Below are 12,721 nucleotides of genomic sequence, written 5' to 3' on the forward strand. Positions count from 1 at the left end.
TTACCTAAGGTTGTCTCTAACAGGAATATCAATCAAGAGATTGTTGTTCCATCCTTGTGTCCAAATCCTTCTTCAAAGAAGGAACGTCTTCTACACAATCTGGATGTAGTTCGTGCCCTCAAGTTCTACTTGCAGGCAACTAAAGATTTTCGCCAAACTTCTTCCTTGTTTGTCGTTTTTTCTGGACAGAGGAGAGGTCAAAAAGCTTCTGCTACCTCTCTCTCTTTTTGGCTTCGTAGCATAATACGTTTAGCCTATGAGACTGCTGGACAGCAGCCTCCTGAAAGAATTACAGCTCATTCCACTAGAGCTGTGGCTTCCACTTGGGCCTTTAAGAATGAGGCCTCTGTTGAACAGATTTGCAAGGCTGCAACTTGGTCTTCGCTTCATACTTTTTCCAAATTTTACAAATTTGACACTTTTGCTTCTTCGGAGGCTATTTTTGGGAGAAAGGTTCTTCAGGCAGTGGTTCCTTCTGTATAATGAGCCTGCCTATCCCTCCCGTCATCCGTGTACTTTTGCTTTGGTATTGGTTCCCAGAAGTAATGATGACCCGTGGACTGATCACACATAACAGAAGAAAACATAATTTATGCTTACCTGATAAATTCCTTTCTTCTGTTGTGTGATCAGTCCACGGCCCGCCCTGTTTTTTTTAAGGCAGGTAAATATTTTTTAAATTATAATTCAGTCACCACTACACCCTTGGCTTCTCCTTTCTCGTTGGTCTTTGGTCGAATGACTGGAGGTGACGTAGAGGGGAGGAGCTATATAGCAACTCTGCTGGGTGAATCCTCTTGCACTTCCTGTAGGGGAGCAGATAATATCCCAGAAGTAATGATGACCCGTGGACTGATCACACAACAGAAGAAAGGAATTTATCAGGTAAGCATAAATTATGTTTTTCCTGACCAAATATATATGTAGCCTCAAACCATCCCAGATACAAATTGGCATACGAGGGGGCATATTTTGCCCCCATCACAGTACCACATGTCTGAAGGAAAATTTCAGAATTGAACAGAAAGAAATTGTTAAGAGGAACCTTATTACCTCTAATATAAATTCAATTAGTCCACTCAAAAAGCTGCTTTTCAAAAGTAAATGGTATTCTACCGCTTTTAAGCCCAATTCATGTGGAATGCATGAATATAATGATGATAAATCCACTGTAAGCCACATGTTACAATCATTCCAGTTTTTATTTTCAAGCTTTTGCAATACATGAGCTGTATCTTTGAGATAACCTGGAAGTGATTGCACATATGGCTGAAGGAGATAGTGGCCTCTACTTATCAAGCCATCGACTTTCTTGCATTCGACGGCACCAATACGCTCTCCTAAGATCGCCTAACATCGCTGACGCGGACCTGAATACATTCGCCAAAATTATCAAGAAAGCTGTCAAAAAGCAGCGCACCAAGTATGGTGCGATGAGCATCGGACTGTTGTTAACTAACAGTCATCGATCTCACTGCTCTTCGGCTTATTCGCAGCTTTCTTGGTACCCTGTCACTAAACACCCACACTATACTGTTTTACCCCCTAAACCGCCGCTCCCGGAGCCCACCACAACTCTAATAAAGTGTTTAACCCCTAAACCGCCGCTCCAGGAGCCCACCGCCACCTGCATTATACATATTAACCCCTAATCTGCCCCCCCTACACCTCCGCCACCTAAATTATACTTATTAACCCCTAAACCGCCGCTCCCGGACCCTGCCGCAACTAAATAAAATGTTTAACCCCTAAACCGCTGCTCCCGGACCCCGCCGCAACTAAATAAAATGTTTAACCCCTAAACCGCCACCACATTAAATTTATTAACCCCTAATCTGACCCCCCTACACCGCCGCCACCTACATTAAATTTATTAACCCCTAATCTCCCGCCCCCAACGTCGCCGCCACTATATTAAATTTATTAAACCCTAAACCTTAGTCTAACTCTAACCCTAACATCCCCTAACTTAAATATAATTTAAATGAATCTAAATAAATATTCCTATCATGAAATAAATTATTCCTATTCAAAACTAAATACTTACCTATAAAATAAACCCTAAGATAGCTACAATATAACTAATAGTTACATTTGTATCTAGCTTAGGGTTTATATTTATTTTATAGGCAACTTTGCATTTATTTTAACTAGGTACAATAGTTATTAACTATTTAATAACTACCTAGTTAAAATAAAGACAAAAGTACCTGTAAAATAAAACCTACCCTAAGTTACAATTACACCTAACACTAACACTACACTATAATTAAATTAATTCTCTAAATTAAAATAAATTAATTACAATTAAATACAATTAAATAAAATTAACTAAAGTACAAAAAAAAACCCACTAAATAACAGAAAATAATAAAATAGTTACAAGAATTTTAAACTAATTACACCTAATCTAATCCCCCTAATAAAATTAAAAAGCCCCCCAAAATAATAAAAATCCCTACCCTATACTACATTACAAATAGCCCTTAAACGGGCCTTTTGCGGGGCATTGCCCCAAAGTAATCAGCTCTTTTACCTGTAAAAAAAAAGACAATACCCCCCCAACAGTAAAACCCACCACCCACACACCCAACCCTACTCTAAAACCCACCCAATCCCCCCTTAATAAAACCTAACACTACCCCCTGAAGATCACCCTACCTTGAGACGTCTTCACCCAACCGGGCAGAAGTGGTCCTCCAGACGGTCCGAAGTCTTCATCCTATCCGGGCAGAAGAGAACCTCCAGACGGGCAGAAGTCTTCATCCAGGCGGCATCTTCTATCTTCATCCATCCGGAGCGGAGCGGGTCCATCTTTAAGACATCCGATGTGGAGCATCCTTCCAGGCCGACGACTACCCGACTAATGAATATTCCTTTAACCCCTTGAGTGCTAATGACGGCTCAGACCCGTCATTAGCACTCAACTACTTTTTTCCAATCTGGGGGCCCCCACCAGCTCCTACCCCGGCGATCGGGCCTGCATAGTGACAGGCATTGCCGGGGCTTCCCGTTACGTGCAGTGACGTCACGCGCAATGATGTGATGATGTCACCGCACAACTTTATTTAAAATTGTCCATACAAAGTATAGGGAAAGGGGGCATGCTGCTTAGAAACCTGTATCTCAGGGATCTAAGCAGCTACAGACCCCCAAGACCTACCATTGGAAAGGTAATCGCCTAACCTTTCCAATGGTATAAGTCTTGGGGATCTGGGGGGGGGAATAAAAAAGTTAAAAAAAAAGATTTTTAAAATAGTAAAAAACTGAAAAATATAGAATTCAGCTTAGCACTCAAAGGGTTAAATGACGTCATCCAAGATGGCGTCCCTTGAATTCTGATTGTCTGATAGAATTCTATCAGCCAATTTGAATTAAGGTAGGAAAAATCCTATTGACTGATGCAATCAGCCAATAGGATTAAAGTTCAATCCTATTGGCTGATCCAATCAGCCAATAGTATTGAGCTCGCATTCTATTGGCTGATTGGAACAGCCAATAGAATGCGAGCTCAATCCTATTGGCTGATTGCATCAGCCAATAGGATTTTTCCTACCTTAATTCTGATTGGCTGATAGAATTCTATCAGCCAATCGGAATTCAAGGGACACCATCTTGGATGACGTCATTTAAAGGAATATTCATTCGTCGGGTAGTCGTCGGCCTGGAAGGATGCTCCGCGTCGGATGTCTTGAAGATGGACTCGCTACGCTCCGGATGGATGAAGATAGAAGATGCCGCCTGGATGAAGACTTCTGCCCGTCTGGAGGTCCTCTTCTGCCCGGATAGGATGAAGACTTCGGACCGTCTGGAGCACCACTTCTGCCCGGTTGGGTGAAGACGTCTCAAGGTAGGGTGATCTTCAAGGGGGTAGTTTTAGGTTTTATTAAGGGGGGATTGGGTGGGTTTTAGAGTAGGGTTGGGTGTGTGGTTGGTGGGTTTTACTGTTGGGGGGTATTGTATTTTTTTTTACAGGTAAAAGAGCTGATTACTTTGGGGCAATGCCCCGCAAAAGGTCCTTTTAAGGGCTATTTGTAATTTAGTGTAGGGTAGGGATTGTTATTATTTTGGGGGGCTTTTTTATTTTATTAGGGGGATTAGATTAGGTGTAATTAGTTTAAAATTCTTGTAATTATTTTATTATTTTCTGTAATTTAGTGTTTGTTTTTTTTGTACTTTAATTAATTTTATTTAATTGTAATTAATTTATTTTAATTTAGGGAATTAATTTAATTATAGTGTAGTGTTAGGTGTAATTGTAACTTAGGTTAGGATTTATTTTACAGGTAAATTTGTACTTATTTTAGCTAGGTAGTTATTAAATAGTTAAAATAAATACAAAGTTACCTGTAAAATAAAAATAAAGCCTGAGATAGCTACAATGTAACTATTAGTTATATTGTAGCTATCTTAGGGTTTATTTTATAGGTAAGTATTTAGTTTTAAATAGGAATAATTTAGTTAATGATAGGAATATTTATTTAGATTTATTTAAATTATATTTAAAGGGACAGTCTACACCAGAATTTTTATTGTTTTAAAAGATAGATAATCCCTTTACCCATTCCCCAGTTTTGCATAACCAACACAGTTATATTAATATACTTTTAACCTCTGTGATTATCTTCTATCTAAACCTCTGCAAACTGCCCCTTTATTTCAGTTCTTTTGACAGACTTGCAGTTTAGCCAATCAGTGCCTGCAGTGCTCCCAGATAACTTCACGTGCACAAGCCCAGTGTTATCTATAGGAAATACATGAACTAACAACCTCTAGTGGTGAAAAACTATTAAAATGCATTCTGAAAAGAGGTGGCCTTCAAGGTCTAAGAAATTAGCATATGAACCTCCTAGGTTAAGCTTTCAACTAAGAATACCAAGGGAACAAAGCAAAATTGGTGATAAAAGTAAATTGGAAAATTGTTTAAAATTACATGCTCTATCTGAATCATGAAAGTGTATTTTGGCCTAGCCTGTCCCTTTAAGTTAGGGGGTGTTAGGGTTAGACTTAGGTTTAGGTGTTAATAACTTTAATGTAGGTGGCAACGGTGTAGGGGGGTCAGATTAGGGGTTAATAAACTTAATGTAGGTGGCGGCGGTGTAGGGGGGTCAGATTAGGGGTTAATAAATTTAATGTAGGTGGCGGCGGTGTAGGGGGGTCAGATTAGGCATTAATACATTTAATGTAGGTGGCGGCGGGTTCTGGGAGCGGCGGTTTAGGGGTTAAACACTTTATTAAGTTGCAGCGGGCTCCGGGAGCGGTGGTTTAGGGGTTAATAAGTATAATGTAGGTAGCGGAGGTGTAGGGGGGCAGATTAGGGGTGTTTAGACTCGGGGTACATGTTAGGGTGTTAGGTGTAGACTTTCCCATAGGAATCAATGGGATATCAGGCAGCAGCGAACATAAGCTTTCGCTGCTGTCAGACTCCCATTGATTCCTATGGCATCCGCCGCCTCCAGGGCGGCGGATTGAAAACCAGGTACGCTGGGCCAGAATAGTGGCGAGCATACCTGCTAGTTTTTTGATAACTACCAAAAGTAGTCAGATTGTGCCGAACTTGCGTTCGGAACATCTGTAGTGACGTAAGCATCGATCTGTGTCGGACTGAGTCCGGCGGATCGTATGTTACGTCACTATATTCTACTTTTGCCGGTCTGTTGGGTTTGATAACTACGGCGAATCAGGCTCGCCACAAATACGCTGCGGAATTCCAGCGTATTTGCGGTTGACAGCTTGATAAATAGAGGCCAGTATATCCATTCCCCCAGTTTTTCTCCTAAGGACCCCACTCCTGATACAATTGGCCTGCCTGGGGGGGAGGCCGGATTTTTATGGATTATGGGGACAATTCTAAAATTATCTGTAGTAGGCATAGGATTGTACAGGTAATTACACAATTTATGATCAAGTATACCTAAGTGTATCCCCCAGTCCAAAAGTTTAGTAAGTAGTTTTTGATATATAGGGGTTGGGTCTCTTCCTAATTTACAATATTTATTGATATCATTTAGTTGGTGTTTGACTTCAAGATAGTAATCTTATTTATTTTGTATAATTATTGACCCTCCTTTGTCTGATGGAGTAATGGCTATTTCTTAATTTTTTTTGAAGGTTGTTTAGAGCAATCTTTTGTTTCCTAGTTAAGTTAAATTTCTTCTTTTTGGATATTTTATGTTTGAGTGATTTGTGTAAATCTATTAGTTCACTATCACCTAGATTATGAGTTTTGTTGGTAATGCTGTGCGGTGCTAACGAGCAGTTTTCCCTCACCGCTCATCTACAGACAACGCTGGTATTACAGGTTTTTACAAACCCGGCGTTAGCCGCAGAAAAGTGAGCGGAGAGCAAAATTTAGCTCCACATCTCACCTCAATACCAGCACTGCTTACGTTAGCGGTGAGCTGGTGTAACGTAATGTCTACACCTAACACCCTAACATGAACCCCGAGTCTAAACACCCCTAATCTTACACTTATTAACCCCTAATCTGCCGCCCCCGACATCGCCGCAACCTACATTATAATATTAACCCCTAATTTGCCACTCCGGACACCGCCGCCACCTACATTATAGTTATGAACCCCTAATCTGCTGCCCCCAACACCGCCGCCACCTACATTATAGTTATGAACCCCTAATCTGCTGCCCCCAACATCGCAGACACCTACATTATATATATTAACCCCTAATCTGCCCCCCCAATGTCGCCGCAACCTAACTACACTTATTAACCCCTAATCTGCCGCACCCAACGTCGCCGCCACTATACTAAATTTATTAACTCCTAAACGTAAGTCTAACCCTAACACCCCCCTAACTTAAATATAATTTAAATAAATCTAAATAAAATTACTATAATTCACTAAATTATTCCTATTTAAAACTAAATACTTACCTATAAAATAAACCATAAGCTAGCTACAATATAACTAATAGTTACATTGTATCTAACTTAGGGTTTATTTTTATTTTACAGACAACTTTGTATTTATTTTAACTAGGTAGAATAGTTATTAAATAGTTATTAACTATTTAATAGCTACCTAGTTAAAATACAGACACATTTACCTGTAAAATAAATCCTAACCTAAGTTACAATTACACCTAACACTACACTATAATTAAATAAATTCCCTAAACTAAATACAATTAATTACAATTTAAAAAAATTATCTAAAGTACGAAAAAAAACCCCACTAAATTACAGAAAATAATAAAATAATTACAAGTTTTTTAAACTAATTACACCTAATCTAATCCCCCTAATAAAATAAAAAAGCCCCCCAAAATAATAAAAAGCCCTACCCTATACTAAATTACAAATAGCCTTAAAAGGGCCTTTTGCGGGGCATTGCCCCAAAGTAATCAGCTCTTTTACCTGTAAAAAAAAATACAATACCCCCCTAACATTAAAACCCACCACCCACACACTCAACCCTACTCAAAAACCCACCGAATACCCCCTTAATAAAACCTAACACTAACCCCTTGAAGATCACCCTACCTTGAGAAGTCTTCACCCAGCCGGGCCGAAGTCATCAACGAAGCCGGGCGAAGTGGTCCTCCAGACGGGCAGAAGTCTTCATCGAAGCCGGCCAGAAGAGGTCCTCCAGACGGGCAGAAGTCTTCATCCAGGCGGCATCTTCAAAAGTATTGGCTGATCCAATCAGCCAATAGGATTGAGCTGGCATTCTATTGGTTGATTGGATCAGCCAATAGAATGCAAGCTCAATCCTTTTTGAATGTTGGTGATCAGTGGATTTAGATGGCGCTGAGGTCCAATTGTATACCATGTTTATTGAGTAGTCCAATTCATCTCTCAGCATTTTGTTGTCTTTTCTGGAAACAAGGTTTTGTTCCTCTTCAGCCAGATGTTCTTTAAGTTCTGTATAAAAAATTTGATCTGTAACTCTTTGATTTCAACAAGTAACTTCTCCCTTTTGTTCATTCTGTTGACTTTTAATTTGTTCATCAATTTAAGTAAACATTCACGTAAAGTTTCATGCCATTCTTCCAGAAATTCCTTTTCTTCTTCTTTGTCCACATTAGGATATTTCCTTAGTCTTAATTCACGAGGGATTATAGCTGATTTGATATATTTGTCAAGATAAATCAGTTCATAATTCAGTTTAATTCTTTAACTCTGAGATTCTCCATCGTGAGAAACAAATAACGTAGGTCATTGGTTTCTAGCTGTCAGGTAGATTTCGGCATATACAGTGTTTTTAATGTTGTTTAATTGTATGTTGTATGTTGTATTGGTTATAAACACTGAGGTATGCAAATATTGGTGATATGTTTGGAGGGGGGTGGCACATAATCCAATGGGATTATAAATAGCCAGTACACCCTCCATTACACATCTTTGACAAAGCGCCAGAAAAGCGTGAAACGTGTCAGATGATGTCACACTCCGTTAGCACCTGTGTCTCCTGGTAATTACTATGTCTGTGAAAGCTGCATGTGTTTGTTACACGAGAAAATAAAGGTATGGATTTTCAATATCGCTCCGTTTAAGTGCTTTTATATGCCACGATACTACTTTTACAAAATCTCATCTTGTTTGAAGAGTGCTCAAAAGGGACTTGCTTGTATTAATTTTATATATATATATATATATATATATATATATAGGTATACATAGGAATATATTTAATATAAATATATAAATGTATTTAGCATAAAAAAATAACATTTTCCTGTATGTGAAGAACATTAAAATGTGAAATATTAACTCCTGTCGTGTTAGCGTGCAAGCAATAAGTATTAGGGTTTTTTTTCTTCTACACTCTCCATTGAAGTCTATGGGGAGAATGTGTTAACATGGTCACGATAGCCAAAGTTCTGAAGTTTTACTTTCAACTTTTAATACGTGTGCTAACCCGCGAGCACAAAAAGATTACTTTCAGCAATGTTTACGCTCGAGTGGGAGTGCTAAATACCACTTGTAATCTAGCCCAGTGTGCATACTCCAATCTACAGTGCACAATCTGTCCTAATTTATCATGACACACCTATCTTTACCCATAAGTCTGCCTGTGAGTCTTCCTGACATAGCTGAAGCCTCCAGTAATATATTGTAACTGGAAATTATGTGAGGTTTGCAATTTCAGTGATTTCATTTTTTAATATAAATCCTTTGCACACATGTCTCTGGTGTCTAAAAGTAGGAAAAAAGCATTACCATATCACTGATTTTCAACCTCCAGTCTTGTTTAACCTCATCTTCAAGGCTAAAAATTATACTATTTATTTATTTATTTTTAATTTGGTTGATTATTTTGCGATGTCAGATTTACCAAGCTGTATTATAATGTCTATCTAGTAAAGGACCCTATAGTAGGGAAGTGACAAAATAAACACTGTCCCACACAGAACGTGACCAATCAGAATGGAAAATCCAGAAATCAGAGTTAGGTTGACAAGTTGGCAATCTACTTCCAGATCAAGTACAAAATAAAACTGAGAGGTCAGGTACAAGCTAACACCTAGATTACGAGTTGTGCGTTCGTGTTTTAACGCTGAGAAAATGGTAATTTCATCATTAAAACAGCACCGCAGTCTTGTCGGTATAGCTGTACCGCAAGCCTTTTAGCCTTTAACTCAACGTCAGTCCCGCATCCGTACAAATTACGTTTTTTCATGGGACTTCCATAGCGCTGCCATTACAAGTTTTGCAGTGAGGCTAAAAACTTGCGTTGTAGCCTATACCGACAAGATCCGTTTCGCAATCTAAAAGCAGTAGTTATGAGTTTTACGCTACAAAACTGTTACATAAAACTCATAACTAAAGTGTCACAAAGTACACTAATACCCATAAACTACCTATTAACCCCTAAACCGAGGCCCTTCCGCATTGCAAATACTATATTAAAGTTATTAACCCCTAATCTGCTGCTCCCCAACATTGCCGCCACTATACTAAAGTTATTAACCCCTAAACCGCATCCCTCTCGCTTTGCAAACAGTATTTAAATATTATTAACCCCTAATCTGCTGTCCGCCCACATTGCCCCCACTATACTAAAGTTACTAAGCCCTAAACCACTGCCACTATAATAAACCTATTTACCCCTTAACCGCAAGCCCCCCACAACAAAATAAACTAAATTATACTATTAACCCTTAAAGTGAAAGCCCCCAACATCGCAATAAACTAATTTATACTAGTCACCCCTTAACTTTATATTAAAATTACAATTTCCCTATCTTAAATTAAATTAAAACTTACCTGTCAAATTAAAAAGACTAAGTTTAAACTAACAATTAAAATAATATAAGTATTAACCCCTTAACGACCAAGGACGTGCAGGGTACGTCCTCAAAAAAAAGGCAGTTAATGCCTGAGGACGTACCCTGCACGTCCTCGGTGTGGAAAGCAGCTGGAAGCGATCCTGCTCGCTTCCAGCTGCTTTCCGGTTATTGCAGTGATGCCTCGATATGGAGGCATCCTGCAATAACCCTGCATGGCCATCCGATGCAGAGAGAGCCACTCTGTGGCCCTCTCTGCACCGGACATCGATGGCCGGTATCGTTGGTGGGTGGGAGCTGACTTGGGAGGCGGGTGGGCGGCCATCGATGGGCCGTGTAAGGTGGAGGGGGGCGGGATCGGGGGCGTAGCTGACGGGGGCGCGCACGGGCGCGCGCGCGTGCACATAGGGCGGCGGGCGGGCGCGTGCACGGGGCGGGAGCGGGTGGGAACCGCTATACTACAGAAAATAAATGTAAGTATGTGGGGGAAAAGGGCAAAATTAAAAAAAAATAAACACCAGTCAAAGGGATCTTGGAGGGGTGGGGGGTTGGTATTGGGTGGGGGGGGGAGCTACACTACAGAAAAAGGGATTTTTTCTTAAAAAAAGCACATTTTTTTCTAAACTGGGTACTGGCAGACAGCTGCCAGTACCCAAGATGGCGCCCATTAAGGCAGAGGGGGAGGGTTAGAGAGCTGTTTGGTGGGGGATCTGTGAGGTTGGGGGCTAAGGGGGGATCCTACACAGCAGCATATGTAAATATGCTAAAAAAAAACTCAAAAAAGCCCAAATATACCTTTTATTTTAGTACTGGCAGAGTTTCTGCCAGTACTTAAGATGGCGGGGACAATTGTGGGGTGGGGGAGGGAAGAGAGCTATTTGGGAGGCATCAGGGGGTCTGATGTTTCAGGTGGGAGGCTGAGCTCTACACTAAAGCTAAAATTAACCCTGCAAGTTCCCTACAAGCTACATAATTAACCCCTTCACTGCTAGCCATAATACACACTTGATGCGCAGCAGCATTTAGCGGCCTTCTAATTACCAAAAAGCATCGCCAAAGCCATATATGTCTGCTATTTCTGAACAAAGGGGATCCCAGAGAAGCATTTACAACCATTTGTGCCATAATTGCACAAGCTGTTTGTAAATAATTTCAGTGAGAAACCTAAAGTTTGTAAAAAAGTTTGTGAAAAAGGGAACGTTTTTTTTAAATTGATCGCATTTGGCGGTGAAATGGTGGCATGAAATATACCAAAATGGGCCTAGATCAATACTTTGGGTTGTCTACTACACTACACTAAAGCTAAATTTAACCCTACAAGCTCCCTACAAGCTCCCTAATTAACCCCTGCACTGCTGGGCATAATACACGTGTGGTGCGCAGCGGCATTTAGCGGCCTTCTAATTACCAAAAAGCAATGCCAAAGCCATATATGTCTGCTATTTCTGAACAAAGGGGATCCCAGAGAAGCATTTACAACCATGTGTGCCATAATTGCATAAGCTGTTTGTAAATGATTTCAGTGAGAAACCTAAAATTGTGAAAAAGTTAACGTTTTTTTTTATTTGATTGCATTTGGCGGTGAAATGGTGGCATGAAATATACCAAAATGGGCCTAGATCAATAGTTGGGGTTGTCTACTACACTACACTAAAGCTAAAATTACCCCAAAATGCTCCCTACATGCTCCCTAATTAACCCCTTCACTGCTGGGCATAATACACGTGTGGTGCGCAGTGGCATTTAGCGGCCTTCTAATTACCAAAAAGCAACGCCAAAGCCATATATGTCTGCTATTTCTGAACAAAGGGGATCGCAGAGAAGAATTTACAACCATTTATGCCATAATTGCACAAACGGTTTGTAAATAATTTCAGTGAGAAACCAAAAGTTTGTGAAAAAATTTGTGAAAAAGTGAATGATTTTTTGTATTTGATCGCATTTGGCGGTAAAATGGTGGCATGAAATATACCAAAATGGGCCTAGATCAATACTTTGGGTTGTCTACTAAAAAAAAATATATACATGTCAATGGATATTCAGAGATTCCTGAAAGATATCAGTGTTCTAATGTAACTAGCGCTAATTTTGAAAAAAAATGGTTTTTAAATAGCAAAGTGCTATTTGTATTTATGGCCCTATAACTTACAAAAAAAGCAAAGAACATGTAAACATTGGGTATTTCTAAACTCAGGACAAAATTTAGAAACTATTTAGCATGGGTGTTTTTTGGTGGTTGTAGATGTATAACAGATTTTGGGGGTCAAAGTTAGAAAAAGTGTGTTTTTTTCGATTTTTTCCTCATATTTTATAAATTTTTTTATAGTAAATTATAAGATATGATGAAAATAATGGTATCTTTAGAAAGTCCATTTAATGGCGAGAAAAACGATATATAATATGTGTGGGTACAGTAAATGAGTAAGAGGAAAATTACAGCTAAACATAAACACTGCAAAAATGTAAAAAT

Source organism: Bombina bombina, chromosome 3, assembly GCF_027579735.1.
Source record: "Bombina bombina isolate aBomBom1 chromosome 3, aBomBom1.pri, whole genome shotgun sequence".
In the NCBI taxonomy this organism is placed as follows: Eukaryota; Metazoa; Chordata; class Amphibia; order Anura; family Bombinatoridae; genus Bombina; species Bombina bombina.